Below are 20,084 nucleotides of genomic sequence, written 5' to 3'. Positions count from 1 at the left end.
TCACCTCTCAATAGATTTGAGGCGCTCCTCTGAAAAAATGCCAACTCTTAGTTTTCACTCGGTTATTGACTCTAGAAAAATAAGAGAGCAATTATTTTGTTGCAAAGAACTCAGCCCAAAACAAGTCAGTAGACTTTTAACACTGTGGATTCCTATCTGAAATATCTGGTTTTATCTTGTTAGGCATGCAAACATGATTCACAGAGTGAACATGGTGTAGCACCCTGAAAGGATCTCAAGGCACCCCAGGGTGCCACAGCACCCTGATTGAGAATCACTGGCTTAAGGAAATGGAGCCATGGCTGGGCAGGATGGAGGAAGAATGGCTTTGTGAGTAATAGAGCATTAACCTGGCACTTGGGAGACACAGACCTCATGATTGCTCTGCTGTGCCCCATACTCCCTATCTGTGCTTGGGTAAGTCACTCGGCCATCTTTTTGCATCAATTCCCCCTGCCATCTGCCTTATCCCACTGGAGCATTGTGAGGACAAATTTGTTGAACCTCTTGATACTCGGGTAGTGCAGTGCAGTAACCTTCAATAGAATGACATTAGGAAGTGATGGGGAAACTGTACTGCAGGGATTGATGTCCAACCAGAAGTGGAAGGTCACTTTTGCTTATACTAGACAACCTCCTTCAGATCTGAATTTGCCCATCAAACAGGGCTATTTGGATGGGGAAGTTTTTCTTTGCCTCCGCCTCATCTTAAGGTTTTAAGCATCAGTGCCTGCCTCTGAGTCCCTGTAACCTAATGAAGTGGCAGTGACGCATGTGCCCTTCCAAGGCATAGTGCTTGCTCTCAGAAATGCAGGTGCACACTGCTATGCACCTGCTGGAGCAGGCTGTCATACTTGCATACATGCATGCATGCAGTGAGCTGATATTGCTATGTAAGCAGTAATATGTGACCTTGTAGCAAAAGTCACAGAGGTTCCTCTGCTTTAGAGGCAGCATGCTTGGCTCATAACTAGTATACAACCAGCTGCGGCTGCTTAGAGAGCTTTTCTAGAACACAGCACATTATATTGTGAAATCCTCTTGCTGATACTGCAGCCAGGTTATAAATGTTGCTTCTGAAATCTTGCGGCAACTCAGTTCCCTAGCGTCTTTTCTGTGGGGAGCTCCTTGGCTCTCCAAGTAAAGATACTCCTTTCCTTGTCCACTAATAAATGTAAATAGGACTCGGCCCTCTTATGGTAAAGAGAAAAAATCCTGACTTGGAAGTTAGGAAGTTGGGTGTTCATAAGTAAAATGGGAAACCAAGCTAGTTTGAAACCTTTGAAAGAGAGGCTGGAAAGGAACTTTAACCTACCCTATACCTTCCCCTGGCTAATGCAGGATTCTTCCTGAAACCGATTCCTAGCACTGCGTCCTGTCTAGTTACTCAGGTCAGAGGCCTTTCATCATTCCCCATCGCAGACTGTTCACCCTCTGAATTCACTAATGGGAATATTTTCTTTCACCACCCCCCAAAAAAATAAAAGGCAGACCAAACTCCTGCTAAACTGAGGTGCAAGAATGTAATTAGATGGATTTTAAAAAATGGTAATAAAATAGGCTCATTGCATCACTTCCCTCCACTGCAGCAGGAGAAAGCAGGTGAAAGATTGCAGCATCTCAACTCCTGTCCTGCTGTCGGGTCATCTGCCAGTAGAGGGAGCTCGACATGCACAGGGAGTTGTCCTTTTGTCATTAAAGATATTGTGGAGCACACTCCTTCCTCTCAAACGTCATGCAGGCTTTGAATCTAATTTTAATGCTCCTGTCGCGAGGGTGGGTGGAAATAAAGCTGCTCCCCCTTGCTGTGTGTGTGGGGCAGCCCTAATTCTTCTCCGAGTGTGTATCTAGGGAAGATCAAGCAGCTGAAAAGTGGAATAGCAAGCAGGCGTGGTGAAGGGATTGCTATAGCTGACCTGTCAAATCGGAGAGATGGGTAGAAAAGGCTCCTCCGATTAGCTGATTGGAAAGGAACAGGAGAGGAGATTGATCGTTGCAGATACTGGGAAAACGAAGGCTAGAAGATGCTCTAAGAAGGTAAGCCACTTGGGATCAGTGCAACCCTTCACCTATTTAGCAGTCCTGTTTACAAAGCTAGAATATATTTGCCTTATTCCAGCAGGATTTCCTTTCAAAATTGCCAAACCTGTCCAGATTTTGAACAGCCAGAAAACCTGGGCACCTTTATGCATAGTGACGCATATGTGGTTAAACTCCAGTCCAGCAAAGCGACAGTGGTGCATGATCTGCTGTCCTAGGTGGAGTCCTCCTCTGGTTAAATGTATTCTTAAAGGCAAGTAAGATGATAGTCTGACATGTGGCTCCATTTCTTAAAACAGATGCTGCAAATGCATAACTAGCAAAAGACAATTCTCTCCCATGACGGGCTCACATGATAAACGTCTATTCAGAAAAATTGCTTGTTGATCATTTTAATGGCCATCTAAGAGAGAGCATCCCTCTCGGGTAGCTGAGATTTATTTCTTCCTCTTCCTACCAATTGCTTTAATTTGGGGATGAAAATGTTTTAGTTTGGGCCAGCCACTGCATGGTTTCCATATCCTTTTGATCTTGGGGAATCCCTCTTGTTTCCTAGGCAGCGATTTGTGCGGAGATACTCAGCTGCAGTGAGGCTGGTGAGAGTGCATGAAGTGGCTGAAATGTCAAAGCGGTTAATCTGTGAGACTAAATTGTGTGTTGAATCTTTAGCCTCTTCTACAGCAGTTGAGAGACTTGAAACATAGCTGATTTTTCCTCCCTGCATTATTCTTCTCCCTTCTTTCCCCTATATCTGGGAAGGGAAAGTGTCTGCCTCTTGGTTGCAAACACCTGGGTTTAGCCTTCTCCACTGAATACTAATCACTTTCTTTTGTCCTTCCCCTCCTGAAGCTGGATACATTTATCTCTGTGACACGAGGGTCACTACACATCTGCTCGCTTCTCCCTGCCCCCCCACTCCTTCCTTGCTGCTCTACAAAGTAGCATCCCGTCAGCTGTATCCAACATGTCTGAATTTGACATTTCATATGTTCTAGATGAAGTCCACAAAAAAACCCATTGATCAGTGCTTGGAAATGATAAAATATATATTATATGATAAAATCTATAATTTAAAATTAGGTATAAATTTAGATCTCTGCCATGGAGATCAGAATGTGCCCATATGGACCTATGTATACTTTTGGGTACAAAATAAACTAGAGGGGTTTTTGGTTGTTTCCCAAATTTCAATAAATTGAGGAGAGTACTAGTTACTTGTTTTTTTTTCTGCTCACTCCATTCCTTGCTTGGTATTCTTGGCCAAAGTTGTATTCCAAATAATAATTGGAAACTGGCACTGAATGAGGGGTCTTTCAGGGTGGACCCCTAAGTTCTGGTGAGCTGTAGGCCTATGAAACACTGTGTCTTTCAGGTCTGTCTGCATTGGCACAGTTCAGACTTGCAGTTCACCCTGCTGCAGTTTGGCAGTCTGTATTGAAGGGTGGAGGCTGTTATGTAGCTTGTGCTTTTACCATTGTCTTCTACTGAGAGTAAGCTTGAAGGACACTGGTAAACCTTCCTGTATCTTATCAATGCTGCATCTCTCAATGATTTGTACCAGTGATAAACAACAGGCCTTAACCTTTCCAGTAGAGCCAAGCCATTAAACCATGGAAGCATCATGAAGACTTGGTGGAAGGGTCCTGTACAAATCCCAACTACAAGCTGGGTACACATAAAGATGCATGTATGAGCTTTGGATCAAATGCAGTTGTCATGGTGCTTACGTGATGTAGGTTCTCAAGTCTTGCGTACATGTGAAAATTTGGCCCTTATTTATGGTGAATTAGGATCCCATACTAAAAACTGTTGTGAGCATATATCAGTCCCATTCTCTCCCCCCCCCCAACACACACACACACTAGTGCCCTTTAATTCACAAGTTAAGGAAGAGATAATAATATGTTCCATGCATTTGCTTTAGAGCACAGGTGGTGATGTTTAGTCCTTTCTCAGGTTTGAAGTTACTTTCATTTCTTCTCACCTGCCTTCATTTGCATTCCATGAGAGCACAAAGTGTCTGTAGTACCTTCTGATTTAACAAAGCATGGGTGGGGCACAGGGAGAAAATATGTCGGTAGCTTTTGGGATCAGAAGTGCTTCAGAGGCCACATCTAGCAACACACAGGTGCTGCTTGCTAATGAGGGGCACATGAGAATTAGCAGTCATTTGCAACTGGTCAGATGTAAGCAGAAAAACAGCTTGTTTTTTTTCTTTTTCTTTTGGTCACTTGTTCTCTATTTGCTGTATCATCATCTAACATTAATACCCAGGTCACATATTACAAAGCATTCTGTCTTGTAGGTTTTTTTTGTTGCAGAAAGGGAAGCATGACTAATCAAGGGATGTGCCCTTTGTGAGAGTCCAGATATCTTGGCTTTCTCCTGAATTTTAATCCCTTACCATTGAAGTCAGGAGGAGAGTCCTGTTGGGCTTGGACTTGTCCCCAGTGCTACAAAACAAAACCTTTCAGGTGACTTTGTGAGCTAGAGGTGAATGTAAATAGGAGACCTTTAGAACAGCAGATCAAAGAGCAGAGGAGTGTGTGTGTGAGATGATTGAACTACTGTGCTGCTGTAACCCCTCATCCTGGCAGCAGTTACAGTTTGTATTTTGCTGAAGCTGACAATTTGGAGATTGAATTTTCATCTTGGTTATTAAAATGCAAAACAAAAGGTCAGCAGTTCTGGGTTTGCCAGGCTGCCTTGCTTCTCTGAATCGATGATGGCAGATGGTTTCTCACTTGGATCTTGTGCAAAAAGGCCTCTACCCTGCTGGTAACTCTGGTGTGTGACGTTAACATACCATCAATCCAGAAAATATTTATGTACAGCTTCTTGGGGTCAGCACTCATTATCTCTACTGCACTGGTGCCTAGAGACTCCAATGGCAATGGAACTGTACAGTGCCTGCCACAGTACAATCTTGGCACTCTACAAGATAAGTGGCAATGTTGCCCTAGGTACTATACACGCAGTCAGTCTCTGCCTTGGAGCCAAAGAAACTGTGTGGAGACTTGCCAAATGAGGAGGTGACCTTTATCCAAAAGAGTATTGAATACTTCTCAGGAACACCTTTCATTGGCTTCTTGACACCTGCGGAACCAAGTTCCAACATGTACAAAAGTAAGTGTACCATGGACTCTGGCTGCACAAATAATGTGCCTACAGGTAACCGATCCACCCTCCAGCTCTGCAAGCTGGAGGACCCTTAAATAAGGCTTCTAATGAGCCACTCTTAAGATACAGTTAACTTTAATAGGGCCCACACATTCAGGCAACTTTGTATCCCGAGGATAATTTACAAGTACAACTTGGTAGGTTTTCTTTACCCTGGCACATGACGTTGATCATTTCATTTGCCTACAGCCCTCTCTGGTCGTGATAAACAGTGATGCAGTATAGCCACTGAATAAATAAGATGGCTTTCATCAATAGATTTCTGCATGTGTGAGTTGCAAGATAATTTCTCCATCTCAGTCATCAGTCTTTATCCTTCAAGCAGGAGATGGGGAACTCAAAAGCGGATGAGTCATGAGGATATTCTTATTCTTCTAGGATATTCTTTACTGCAGATGCACGGCTCCTAGGCCCCCGTTAAACTTTGGACATTTCTTGTCTGGCTGGTTAGAGTTCCCCTTCCTGCAGCAGGGGTGAAGGAGGAGATAAACTCATTTTTTTTAGTGCAGTGCTGCCCCAGACCAGTTTGAGGTTGCAGCAGTTTGCTCAGGTCTCTAAGTTGTCTGCCCATGTTTGGGATTTGCTCTTCAATCTTGGGAACATACTGATTTTGAAACTGGGTTAAGTTTGTGAGGCAAAAGTCACACAAACACTTGTGCTATGGAAGAGCTCCCATCATGGTCTTCATCTTGACATCAAATCCAAGTTCTTGGCTCGCCAAGGCCTAAATATGGAAGACCATGTGTGACAAACACCCAAACGGAGAGGAGCACTTACTCATGGATTGGGGAGAGTTACATACTGGGTAGCATTCCTTCCTCTGGGATAAAGAATTTTTTTTCTAAAATCTATTCCATGATTTCTCTTCTGACAAATAATTAAGCACGTGTTCAAGTATTTTTGCGAACTTGAAGCTCCCATCTAGCCCATCTGACATCCTTGCTCCATTGTAAGTGCTTAAATGCAACGGAGCTCTCTGAAAAATCAGCCCCTGAGTCTGACTACTGAACCAGTCATCAGTGGTGCTCAGAAGTGTGTGGGTGCTTCTCAACTTTGGCACACAAATTATTAGTTTTCTCTACCAGAAGTCTCTTCATCTAGCCAGGATCTCCTTCTGACTCAGATGTGAGAAGGGCAAGGCAGACCTGCTTTGGGTGCTTAGCAGGACCAAGGGCCTTATGGAAGTATCTTCCCTTGACTGAGTTCTACAGAGAACATGACTCCAGGCATTGTTTCCTTCCTAAAAACAGCTAATCCTTTTGTTGTGTACTTACTAAGCATTCCCACTTGTCCATGAGCTTAGCCTGATGCTGTCTAATATGAAATTAGTAGCCTTCATATTTCCCCTTTCCTCCTTCACCTCCCCCTACCCCTTCCCTTTGGAAATCTGATCTCATTGCTCTTGGGTAGAGACAGATGCAAAATAATTACAACCTATGTTCCTTAATGCTGTTGCTGTTTTAAGTGGGTTATGCTTTTTGCTTCACAACTTGCCCGCTGCCTGCATTTTTAGGTTTTTGTGGGGAGGTTGTTAAAACAACTTTATTTACTGGAACAGTTTATCTTCCATTGTGAATATCAGCTCTCTCTGAATATGTTCTTGCTTGCTTTATTCAGTGTTTCATCTGTCCAATTCTCCCACTTGCCAGACTTCAAGATACTTTAAATTTTTATCTGCAGTGCTGTTACTTAAATCTTGGCATTCCTACTCTTGGTTCTAATTGCTTTTTATGGCTAAATCCCAGCAATCAAATCCACTTCCTCCTTGGGGTTTTTTTTCCTTCCACCTGCATCTTTGAACCACCTCCTTCCATTGGTTTTGTTCCCTCACTAATACCTCTCCATAAAACCTTTTTTTTTTTTTTACAATTTACTCGAGGGCTATATATACACTGGTTGAATAGGGTCAACCACAGCGTCACACTCAAGCCTGTACCTGCCAACCACCTGAGAGCCTCTAGGTTCAACACTGGCCACAGCCGGTCAGTGAATGTCGTGGCCTGACATCAAGCCTGCCCCTATCTGTGGCACATCTGGATCTCACCAAGGCAACTTGGGCCACAAGCTCTGGAAATCTACCAGCAGTGTCACACCAACTTGCTGTTCCTGAATTTGGGGCCTTCTCTACTCCCAACTTCCTGTCTCGAATGCCTGCAGTTAGAGCCAAAGATGGAATGAGAAATGAGCAGTGAGCAGACTGGTTTCTAAAATGGCTCTGCTCAAGAAACAAGCCAGAATGGGCAATGACCAGAAGGTGAGATTCCTCCAGGGAAGGAGGGGTCATTGGATACTGGTTAGTTGAGGTTTTTTAGGTTTAGCAACCCTAAGAACTGATGTAGAAATACCCTTGGACTTGGTCAGTGGTCTCCATAAGCTGCTGTGATCCCAAGATGATTACATACATAAATAAGTAAATTTATATACAAGTGGCTAGATATGTTTACTCATTCATTTTCCTGAAATTGCAGCACTTGTGCAGGTGAACTAGAGACATACTTGTATACCTAAACCATTGACATATCATTCCCTGGACACTTGCACCTGTTCTTTAGATAGCTTTAGCTCACAACTGTGAATCTAAGTTGTGTGCACAAGTGTGGTGATTATACATGCATGCATTTTTAAAACTATCGGTGACTACAGAATTTTTTTAGCTCTACAATGTTTGTCATTAACCCTAGGAATCTATTTTCTAGCATTCCCTTATGTGCAAGATCTATTACCTCATAATTCTGCCTGTGCATACACAACTGCTCAATCCCTTTTTTCCATAATCACTTCCATCTGATGGCTCTGTCTTTGTCACTCTCACTGAATAAATCATCTCTTTATTTGGAAATTGTTGTCTTTGATTGCAATACATCCTCCTACACCCTCAAGGCTCTGTGTTCTGATACCCTAGTTGGCTGAAGGAAGAAGATAATCTATGTTTCCATGGTTATACTTTATTTCATTTAAATCCTGTAGCTGCTCTTTGAACAGAGCACAGATTTGAGTCATGTGGCAACTATGTGCACTTCTGTGTATTCTGATTTTTGGAAGGGGTGACACCTGCTTTACAAGGTACTAATGCACCTTAAGTAAGAACGTTACCAAGAGGTAAGAACGTTAAGGGTTTTACTGTATTGTTCTTCTTTCTTTCCATTCAACCTTTGTAAAGTGACATCTTTGCCTTGCATAGGTCATTCTTGGAACCTAATTCTGTAAATGTTTATTCACGGGAATACATTTTAGCAATTCTCTTTGTAAACTAGGTGGGGATTGCTCTTGACTCAAGATATGAAAGGATTGATAGGGACCCTAGGTAAACTTCTAATGCACCCAAGTGTCTTGGCCTAAATCCATTGACCTTTTTTTTTCCCAATCTAACCCAGGATACTTTGAGAAAGTGATTTGGACATCTTTTGAAGCTTTAGCACAGAACTATTTTTCCATGCTGCTGCCTCAGTGGTGTCAAAAATGCAGTGAATTTTCTTATCTATCCAAAGTTTCTGCATTGTTCCCTATTTCATTGCTAACATTGGATCCTACAGAAAGAACCTAGTTTTTCCTCTCCCCCTTTTTTGGGATAAGTCTTTTCCAGCTGTGTTTACAGGTGGCAACAAACCAGATTGCACAGACACCTTACAAATTTTGAACTACATGATGAAGAACAAACATAGGCAAACATGAGGGGAAAGTGTGCTAGGTTTACCAAGGGTTTGGGTTGTAGCCGTGTTGGTCTAAGGACATAGGCAGACAAGGTTCCTTGGATGAATTTGATATCTTTTATTAGACCAACCCAAATGGTTGGAGAATAGTTATTAAGCAAGCTTTCAGGTTCAAAAACCCTTTGTCAGGCTAAGGAAGCTTCAGCTCATTATCAATGTTAATTAGCAGGATTGAGGACTGGAGTGCAGACCTTGCCTTTTGGGGTAGGGGATGCACTCTTGGTGGCTTGTCCTGCCCCCAGCTGACTGAGTGATGTTTCAGGTTCTTGGGCCTTTAGGGCAGTGATTCTCAACCAGGTTGCAGGGAGGTTCAATATTAGCACTGTTAGATGTGTAAATGCCTATATGTGATTAATAAAACAAGCCCAGAGATTACAAAAATCCACAATGTCAGAAACATTCTGATCTGTTGTGGTCTTTCTGCGTTCTTTGCAACAGAAGAATTGTCCTATTTTTATTTTTAACTTTTTTGGACCGTTTAAAAAAAAAAAAAAAGTGATAGCTGAGAGCTAGCATTTTCTGAGGGGTGCCTTGAGTCTAAAAAAAGATTGAGAACCACTATATTAAGGTGTGTCTACAGAGCAAATGAGTGCAGCTGCAGAAGGGGTAGAGATGCCTACGGTTGACTCAAGCTTGCACGGGTAGCAATGACAACTAAGATGCAGGCTTTTCAGGGTTGACTGTGCAACGTACCAGGGCTCTGGTCTATGCGCTTACATGCTCAAGTCTGGGCTGTCTGAGCAAGCTAAATTAAAGCTTGTGTTGGGATGGCTGTGTTGCATTTGCATGTCTGACTGCAATGTAGACAGACCCATGGAGGAGCCCCATGGGATTGCACTGCAGCAGTGTGACACAGCATCCTTTTTCATTGAACCCATCCAACAAAGCAATTCTGCTTTCTGTGTCGGCACACACATCATACAACCTGCGCACATTAGCAACTTCAAGTGAAAGCTCAGGAGACATTAATTCTGTGGAGCGGAAACTTGGGCTGGGAGAATAATTGATGCCTCTGCCTGCAGCCTGAAAGCATTCAGGGAAATGGTAACAGAAATGCATCTTTAATCAGGATGCACTCAGATTAATCTGGGTGGTGTGGGGAACAGGGAAAAAACAAACGCCCGCTGGGTCGTCTCTGGCTTGTGGTACAGTCCTGTGTGAATTTGGAGCTTGTGACAGAGGCCAGATTGACAGCTTTGGCAATGGATGCCATTTGGGTACAACACACCCAGTGCACAAGCTTCCTCCATGCTTCCATAGCCATTGTGTTTTGCTCTAGACCGCTAGGGACAGATGGGATGTGTGGTCCTGCAGGGCTTCTTTGATTATTAGTGTCTTTGCTGATGCTTACAGCGGTGCCAGTGCAGAACTGAGCTCTATGGTGCGAGAACTCAACCACTATTAAAACTACCATTCAAGAAATACCATAGAGCCAGCACTGATGTTTAGAGCCAGGCAAAAAATTGGTTTCCCATCCCATGAACACTTTTAAGGTTTTGAGTGTTTTTCAGGCCTCAAATTTTGATGAAACTTTCAAATGTTTACAAGAGACAAATATTAAATAATTGGTTTAGGTTTATTAGAACATCTTGCTTGGATCCCTTTTGCTGTGTTTCCAAACTGTATGGTTCAGCTTAGATGTCAAATCAAAAAGCTGTTTTGAACCAGAAGAATTTTTTTTTTCCTTCTGAAAATAATAAACATGCTGTTCTTGCAAATTTGAAATTAGTTTTAAAACCTTGGATTGAGAAATTTGGTAAACTGACCCCTCCTTCTTCATGGATGCTTTTCATTCTACTTTTGACAAGTGATAATTTTTCAAGTTTTGGGTCACATTCCTGACCAGTTCTAATGCACGTTTTCTGCTCTTCAAGGTTTCTTTTCTCCCCACCCCCTACCAAAACAATCTTTCCAACCAGTTTTGAGCTATTACAGTGCTTCTTGCCATGTTCTCTCAGGCCTTCAATCTTTCTTCCTCTAACTGAGGAAGCTTATTGTGTTTGCTTGCTTACTAGTGTAAGTCCCACTGCTGGGAGATGCCCAGAACTGAACCTTGCAGTAGAGCAACAGCCGAAGTCGGAGTAGTACCCAGAAAGATCAGTGGCTCAACTGATTTTGAAAAGTGAACTGAAATGCTTTCTAGGCCACCCACAGTCCGGTGGGTGGGGAATTGGCTGGAGGGTCGCACCCAGACAGTCGTGGTGGATGGGTCGGTTTCGACCTGGAAGGGTGTGGGCAGTGGGGTCCCACAGGTTCGGTCCTTGGACCGATACTCTTTAATGTCTTCATCAGTGACTTGGACGAGGGAGTGAAATGTACTCTGTCCAAGTTTGCAGATGACACAAAGCTATGGGGAGATGTGGACACGCTGGAGGGCTGGGAACAGCTGCAAGCAGATCTGGACAGGTTGGACAAGTGGGCAGAAAACAACAGAATGCAGTTCAACAAGGAGAAATGCAAAGTGCTGCACCTAGGGAGGAAAAATGTCCAGCACACCTACAGCCTAGGGAATGACCTGCTGGGTGGCACGGAAGTGGAAAGGGATCTTGGAGTCCTAGTGGACTCCAAGATGAACATGAGTCGTCAGTGTGACGAAGCCATCAAAAAAGCCAATGGCACTTTATTGTGCATCAGCAGATGCATGACGAATAGGTCCAAGGAGGTGATACTTCCCCTCTATTGGGTGCTGGTCAGACCGCAGTTGGAGTACTGCGTGCAATTCTGGGCGCCGCACTTCAAGAGGGATGCGGATAACCTGGAGAGGGTCCAGAGAAGGGCCACTCGTATGGTTAAGGTCCTACAGACCAAGCCCTACGAGGAGAGACTAGAGAAACTGGATCTATTCAGCCTCCGCAAGAGAAGGTTGAGAGGCGACCTTGTGGCTGCCTATAAGTTCATCACGGGGGCACAGAAGGGAATTGGTGAGTATTTATTCACCAAGGCGCCCCCGGGGGTTACAAGAAATAATGGCCACAAGCTAGCAGAGAGCAGATTTAGATTGGACATCTCTTTCCTGCTTATGCAGGGGGTCAGACTCGATGATCTATTGAGGTCCCTTCCGACCCTAACATCTATGAATGCTCTGTTTTTGAAAACCACTGCAGCGGGGTCCACTCTTGGGAACGCACATTGTTACTTCATTCCCTCTGACGGGCTGCTAGGCCATTCACTGGAGAGAACCTCTTCCTGTTTGCTGATAAATCTTGAATTAAATCCACTGTGGCAGTAACAGGGTGTGTACAATGTCGCAGGAAAGGCTTTGGTTGACTTAGAGGGATGCTGACACCTCCTGACAGCACTTTCACTTGGAAATGCTGTACCTGCTTCTGTTGCAAGTACTGTAATTATAGCTGAAAGGTTTGAGGGGACAATATATCTCTAGCTCTGTTTCACTGGTGTGGAGGCCTGATTCTTCCCTTATGTTGTGGCTGGCATAACAAAGATGTACTCTTCCTCTAGCAGGGGGAGGAAATGAAAATGAACCTTTGATTGGTTTCCACCAGCCATCTGCTGCGCTGGCAAAAATCCAAGTAACTTCAGATGAGTTACGGCAACTTGGATCAGCCCTTGGAAGGGACTTTGGACTGATGACCCTTTTAAAGGGGTCCAACAGTCATCTAAGTCATACTGAACATGTCCTGTTGTGTTGTTTAACCCCTGTGAAAATGCTTTGAAAATCTTGGTCCTGAGTAATTTATTTCCCTTCTTGCTGACCATGCACTTAATGCAATGCAGGGTGCATGAGAGAGCTTTCAGTGGAAGAAGAAGTGTTTCCACATTTAGGGTCTATTTATAATGCCAAATACTTGTTTGATTTTGTTTTTTTTAAGTTTTTATCTGCCAGCCAAAGGTCATCTCCTCCAGAATTGAAAGGTAATCGGCTTTCCAGAGACATCAGGCTTTATTTCACATGAAGGCACTGAATTACACAACTTTTTTGCTTTTTGGGATGGAGTCTGAGCAAGCACTTCATTACACTTCAAAGTTTGGCATCTACTGTAATCACCCTAATAAACTGTCTAGCTGTGCATAAGCTGTAGGCAGCAAAGACTGAGTCATTTTGGAAGCTGGTGCTTTGGTTGTGAAGGCACAAATCAAGGGGAGATGGAAATAACTGTTCCTTTTTTTACAGAGCTAAAGAAGATTATCCTGTCATGCCTATTTCCTTTTGTCATTTACCTCTAGGACCAGGAAATATTCTTCCTCCTCCCTAGGAGGCTTCAGGGCACGGGTATGTGGCAGTGAGGTTAGAGTTATCCTTGGACCCTGGGTGGGACTCTGAATCATTCTGCTCAGGGAGGATGGGAAGTAGTGTATGCCCTTTCCTGCTGAGAGATTTCACAGAGAATATTATGCTCACAGGTCATGTACCCGTTCTCTGTAGCTCCCTAGCTATGTCCTTCCCTTGCCTCTAGCTGCAAGGGAATTTCCTGAAAGCTGCTCTAGGAAGCCTTCTTGATGACCAGTGCTCAGGACCTAATGCTGTTTGCAGTTACCTGGGGGGCTACAAAGTTATATAACACCCAGCCTCTAGTTTATCCCTCCCTCCCAGTGCCTGGTAGCTCATAGAAGGCCTTTTCAGTGGGTGCAAGGGAATTGTAGGCACACGCAAGTCATCTCTTCTACATAAAGGTCTCGGTTTCTTCCCTGTGCTCTCCTTGGATTATGTAGTGCTATTAGCTGAGATGTGACATCTACTCTGATTTGACAGCACAGTGCAGCCCCTTCTTTGCCATTTGCTGGAAGGGAGTTCAGGGACACCAAGTTCCAGACATTTTATGTGATGAGCTCTGGTGCCATTGAATAATCTGGGCCAATGCAGTTAAGTCAAGAAGAAGCAATTAAGGAGCCTGGAAGTTTATAAAGCAAGTGTATAAAACTGCCTTGGGGAAATGGTGCAGAAGTTTGTATACCCTGCTGTGGGAAGGCTCTTTAAAAAAAAAAAGAGAGAGAGAGAGAGAGAGAGAGATTATGGCATGAAGAGCAACTCAGTGCCAGCATTGGCACAGTAGGGATCAAACACCTAGGTCATGGGCAGGTGTGAGTTCATACCATCACCCACTTACCCCATGACTGTAACAGATGATCACATTTGTATTGACAGGTGTTTGTGTTCTACATACAAAAGCTCTATTTTTATACGTGGATTTGATCTCGCTGTACACAGCACTTAGACCTGTCTGCACTGGGAGACGTATTGATTTACCTTTGCTAAGACTCCCTGTTCCCTTAAGTTTGTTCTCAGCTGTCTGATAATCCATGCAAGGTTTCTGTTTCTCTTTTGATTGTTGAATGTCATGTCCTGTCACAGCCCACATCCTGCTTTGTGTAGTTCCAAAGCAGACGAGCCTGACCCCTTGCTCCGTGTCTTCCGTTTCACCTCCCAAGTCCAACCCAGGGAGAACGCAAGTCTGTTAGAGTCTAGTCACTGGACCTGGGTCTTTCACTCAAGCTTACAAATTCTTGCTTGCAGCTCTTCATGGACCTATTTCATTTGAGGGTTTGGAATTGTGATTTTGAGAATTCTTTGAGTGTGTAATTGCTGGGGACTGGATTTGATGGGCCAGAGGGAGATGGCCTCTTTCTAAAGAAGAGATCTTTGAGCTGAAAGTGTTTTGCTTGGCTGCTGTCTTGAATGCAATAGCTATTCCAGTTTTTCAGGCTCCTTCTTGATCTTGATAGACATGGGGGTGGGGAGGGAGTGGCTCACTCTGAATCCCCTTGTAGATAGATTTTTTTTTTTTTTTTTTACCCATGTGAAGCTTGTATAAGTGAGCTTAGTCCAAGAAACATGCTTCAAAAGATGTTTTCTAAATGAATTTAATTTCACAGGAACAGTTCTAAAGTGGAGAGTGCAAGGGGCATTTGACTGAAACAACAGTTTGAAAAAACATTTTTTCCCTTAATAAAAATTCTCCTTCCTCATTGTCCTCCTGTTTTTATAGTGCATTATTGATTCTTTCCATCTGCATGCTCAATATTCCTTCCAGGTCTATTTCATGAGGTCACAGCACTTGTATTGATTTCCTTATTATGTCACCAAGGGCTAGAGCATAGCCTCAGTACCCACAGCTCATTGGGATCTGCTCTTCTTGCAAAGGAGAGAGGAATGCACCATGCCAGTTAGAGAAGAAACACTTTTTTTCCCAAGGGTCTCAGCTTGCATTGCTGTGGGGCTGCTTGACAGGTCTTTAAATATAGTGACATACTTCCACAGCCAGGATTAGAACAGATTAAAGATAGTTCCTCCTGGTGAAGGGAGTTGTCCCATGAAAAATGCAGATGTGATTAAATCCACATGTTTTGTAGGACTATTCTTGGATTTGTACAGGAAATTATCAAAATGCTACATACGGTGCTCCCTTCTCAGTCATGGAGTCCAACATCATGATGAGAAATGGTCACTTGAATTGCAACACATGTGAGCACAGGAAACAGTCTGTCAGTACAGCAGCCCCTAACTCAATGTATACCTGTGACCACTGTGGCAGGACCTGCAAGTCCAACACTGGTCTCTACAGCCACAAGAGAAAATGCACCACCAGTCAGCAGAATAGCTGCAATATCCACCGTCACTCGCTGATGAATAGTTGCCATAAAACATATTAAGAGGATGGAGGGATTTGATTTTCACTGTGAGGCCATAAAATTAAATGGGGGGTGGGGAGGGAGGAGCAAAACTGGTAAATTCAAAATGTTTCTATCAAAATGAAACTTTTTCAGAGGATTTAGTCCCATGAATGTTGATCTGTTTGGGGAAGAAACCCCATTTTGAAATCCCAAACTCCCCCTAGGAGAGGAATCCTATCTTCTCACCAGCTCCAAGTAGGTCTTTTCCACTAGCAAAGACTAACCAGGTTTGCAAGGTTCAAAGCAAAACAACTAACAGCTTTTTTATTATTTTTGTTTCACTCTCTTATTTTTTGTTTTTTAAACCTGTCAGAGATTTTTCAGTTGTGACAGATCCTGTTTAAGCAGGCCATTTAATTTTAAGATAGCTGCCCTCTGTTCTGGAGTTGTTTCATATCTGAGGCATCTGTCCTAGGCTACATTAATGAATTTATGGTCCAATCCAGCAAGCTTTAACCAAAGGAATGAGCTGTAAGGATGGGGTGGTGATGTCACAAGCATAGCTGCAGTGTCTGAGGAGCAGGGATTGACCCCAAAGCACATTCAGATTCTTGCTTTCTTTCTGCTCGTGAAAGGGAAGTGAATTACCTTTGTTTCCTCCTGTTGCAAATTTCTCCCTCTGTGCCAGCTACAGTGTGTTGCCCAGGGGGATGTGGGGAGAGCATTGAAGCCCCCAACCTCTACATACTTCCACAGGATTGAGTAATAGTATCTTGGTGTTGTCTGTGTAACAAGGTTCTGCGTAAGTTTGAAATTTCCAAGTAGGGAGCACATCCATCCATCCATCCACCCTACATGCTACTGTCTTAGCACTTTTTTTCTCTGTGGCTGAATATGCCTGCACCATCTGGGGATGCTGAAGTCACAGTAAACATAGTGACACTGCCCTAAATGATACATGCAGAATTATAACAGGCTGCCTAAAACCCACCCCTATTCCCTGCCTATACATGCTATCTGGCAAAACCCCACCTTGCACCAGGAAGAAAATAGCAAGGGACACTGACTGGCAGGTACAAGTCAGATGAATGCCACCTGCTAAAGTGACATCAACCAGTGCACCATCATCTCTCATCAGGAAATAGCTTTTGTCCTATACCACACCATTGGCCATATCACAAGAATCAGCCAGAACTGCCTTTTGGCAAAAAGAATGGGAAAAAATGGGCAACAACACTGTTAAATGGAGCTGGCAAGGAATTACCCTCAGTGAGGAGTTAGCATCTGGCTCCAACTATAAATGGCATACGTGGGGGAGCCGGAACAGATTGAGAATGGGTCTCAGAAGATGCAACTTTCTCATGGGGCCTCTATGTAACCGACCAACGTTTCTGTCAGGAGAAGCAAACCATGGATCATCTCCTGAGATGTCCTGCAGCACCCCAATGCATCCCACAAGATTTGGCAGCACCAACATCAAAAGCAGTGGCCTGTGAAGAATATTAAGTACAGACCATATAGAAAGGTTGGATTGGTGACACAAGGAAGAAGAAGGCTGTGTCTGCTCTCTTCCTGCCCTCTCCCTACCAGTACCTTGGTGAAGTAGGTAGCCCATATGGCAAAGTGGACTTCTCAAAGTCCATGCTCTCCTTTACAGATATCCAGAAAGACTCAAAAGCCAGGCCCAGGCAAGTAGTTCTGGTGTTAAGAGTATGGAAACCCATGGGCAGTAAAGTAGATCAGTCCTAAGATGGGATGGTTTTCAAGTTTTGGGCATTTAAGCAATATGAGAAATCTTCTCAAGACAGGGTGGCCTATGGCATAAACTACTCCACTGGAGTTCAGAGGCAAAACTTCCATGATTATGAGAATTGGGCCCATTCTTCACCATATACAGCACGACTATAGAGACACTCCATCCAGAATCAGTGGTGTGACCTCAGTTTAAAGAGTGAGATCAAACTCAGTTCTCCAGACCTCCTGTCATGGAAATCCTAAGAAAGATGCACGTTACTAGGTGGGTGCAGAAATGCAAATGACAGGCTGATTACAATGACTGCATTATGAATATTTTAATTCATTAATAGCAGGGGACTCTTTCCAAACATTCTGCTATGAGCAAAATGGACAAAAGTTTGATCTTTCTTTTTATTAGTTGGCTGGCTTAAATACAGTAGGGCAACCTTCTTACATTGCAATCTTTGTACAGCTACAAAAGTTGCATCTTATTATTGTTGCTAAGATGTCTTATCTTCCTGGGTCTCTAAACCATTTCTTTTGCAATGGGGATTTCACTCTTGTATTTGTTTCATGGCATGCATGTTCTTGAAAATTGCTGCTTGCTCCAGTCTTGTATGTTAGAGGGTGAGAGTTAATCTCCTTTCATTACAGAAATGTGTTTCTCTGTAATTATTTCCTCTTTTGTTAGTGAAAAGGCAGCTAATCAGAGTGGAAATTCTTTCAAGATGAAAGCAGTAGTCTTGCATTAGAAATCATAGCATCCTGAACAAGGGAAAAAATACAGTCCTTGTTCAATGACAATTCAAAAAGTTGGTGCCAAATTTTCATGGGTCTCTCTTAGATTATGGTGATCATGCTTTATATCCTCTTACTCATGGTAGTTCAAGGTCCTACTGCATCCCTTGCAGAGGTTAAGATGCTCATCCTAACATTCTTGACTGATGTAAAATTGGTCATATTTTTTTAATCCTATATGTAACTTCCTTTGGATGTAGTGGTACTAATTTTGTAGCTTCCCATAGGATCGTACAACCTCTGTTCTACACTGGAAGTGGCTCCATTTCAATGTATTTGCAAACACAGAGTGCATAAATTTTGCTGTAGGCTATGGGTTGCTACCTGGGCATAGTTTACGTGCTCAGGTGGCAGAAAGGTGCATTTGAAATGAAATTGGAAAAATATAAGGGCTCTCTTGCTTTTTCTTAAGCCTCAATAGTGGATATTCCTCTTCCATTTCCTTTTTTCCTTGTGGTTTGCAAGTTGCTTTCATATACTTGCCACAATGTGCAGTGTGTAGCGATGTACTGATATGCAATTTTTATGGCCATTAAACCCAATTCTTGTTCATAGTTGTTTCCAACTAGTGTGGAGAGAGATGAACTTGGGACTATTGCTTCCCTTCTCTCTACGTCAGCTGCCCAATCTGTAAAATGGGCATAATAACAACAACCTTCTTTGCAAAGTGCTTTCAGCTTTGCTAATGCAAAGCACAATATAAGAGGACAAGGCAGTGGTGACAGTGATTTTACCATCACATGATATGCAGATTTTCCACATGTTAAAATATAAAATACATATATGTTACTTCCTCACATAGCTCCAGTCTGAGGATAGGGCAGGGGTGTGCAATTATTTTGGGTGGAGGGCTGCTTACCGAGTTTTGGCAATCTGTCAAGGGCTGCATGGGTAGCCCTGCCCCTAGGCAGGTGCCCTGCCCCCTGGTTGCCATCTTGTGACCAGAAGTCCCATGCCCTAACCCCTGACCAAGTACTCTGTTCAGCAAGGGGTTTTGCCATCTCAGAAAAATACTAAATTATATTCTAAAAAGTGATCACCTACAGCATTCATTAATTTAATTTCAAAAAATATTTTTGTCCTGATTTACATATGTTTGTGTAGTGTACCCAGAGGTGACTGCACAATAGCTTAAAATGAAGTCTTACTCTTTTATGTTGTGGGGGGTGCGTATAGGTTTGTGGGTGAGTGGGGTGTGGGTGAGTATGTAGGGAGGGTGGCTGGGGTTTGTGTATGGCAGTGCGAGGGGAGGCATGGGTGCATCGGTATGGAGGGGTGTGTATGTGGGACTCACTGTGAATGCATGCACACACACACACACACACACACACACACACACACACACGGTGCCCCTGTGCCTGCAGAGAGACACACACACGTACATACTCTGCCCCTGTGCCTGCCGACACATGCACACACACACACACACACATATACACCCTTACCAGCACAGTCCCATGCTCCAGGGTCTGGGGATGCAGCCAGGAGCCACAGCCATGTGGTGCTGGAGCAGGGTGGGGGCAGGAAAGCAGGGAACTGGCTGGGCCTGGGTGGGGCTCAGCTGCTCAAGCCTGCAAGCCTGCTGAGGGCTCCCTTTGGGTCCTGCTGCCTCGGCTCCAGCCAGCTTTGACAGGGAGCCAGGGCAAATAAATATTAATTTACTAAATTTTCTAGGGGCTCCACAGGCCAGATATAATGGCCTGGCAGGCTGAATCTGGCCTTCAGGTCGCATTTTGCCCACCCCTGAGATGGGGGTGCCTGAAGGGTATGTGCTCATGCAGCCACACTGGCTGTCTTTCAGGAGTGGATTCCTCTAGGGCAGTGATTGTCAACCAAGGTGCCTCCAGATCTTTTGAAGGGTCCTGTGAGGAGTTAAGCAGATAAACACAGGCTTAGGCTTGTCCCTGCTTGAATGATCCCATATTCCAATGCCCACCACCTCTGCAAGGAGGTAAGCAATGTAATATATAAATTATTTTTGTCATTGGGTGCCACCTAGTTCACAAAGGTTGTGGAGGGAGGGTTGCCTTGGGTCCAAAAAGGTTGAGA

At 43.7% G+C, this 20,084-nt stretch overlaps 1 protein-coding gene across 1 annotated transcript in view; it reads left to right on the top strand.

Annotated features, from left to right (window-relative positions):
* Positions 1-1,968: 1,968 nt before the first annotated feature.
* The window catches only part of ADD2 (adducin 2), a 75,437-nt gene continuing 57,321 nt past the window's right edge, over positions 1,969-20,084 (top strand). The window contains exon 1 of the mRNA XM_006035701.3: positions 1,969-2,037. The gene's annotated coding sequence lies outside the window, so the exon portion shown is untranslated. The remainder of the gene's footprint in view (positions 2,038-20,084) is intronic.

The sequence above is a fragment of the Alligator sinensis genome, unplaced genomic scaffold (assembly GCF_000455745.1).
Source record: "Alligator sinensis unplaced genomic scaffold, ASM45574v1 scaffold804_1, whole genome shotgun sequence".
Taxonomy (NCBI): domain Eukaryota; kingdom Metazoa; phylum Chordata; order Crocodylia; family Alligatoridae; genus Alligator; species Alligator sinensis.
Note: the sequence above shows the minus strand (reverse complement) of the source record. Positions and strands in the feature narration are given on the sequence as shown.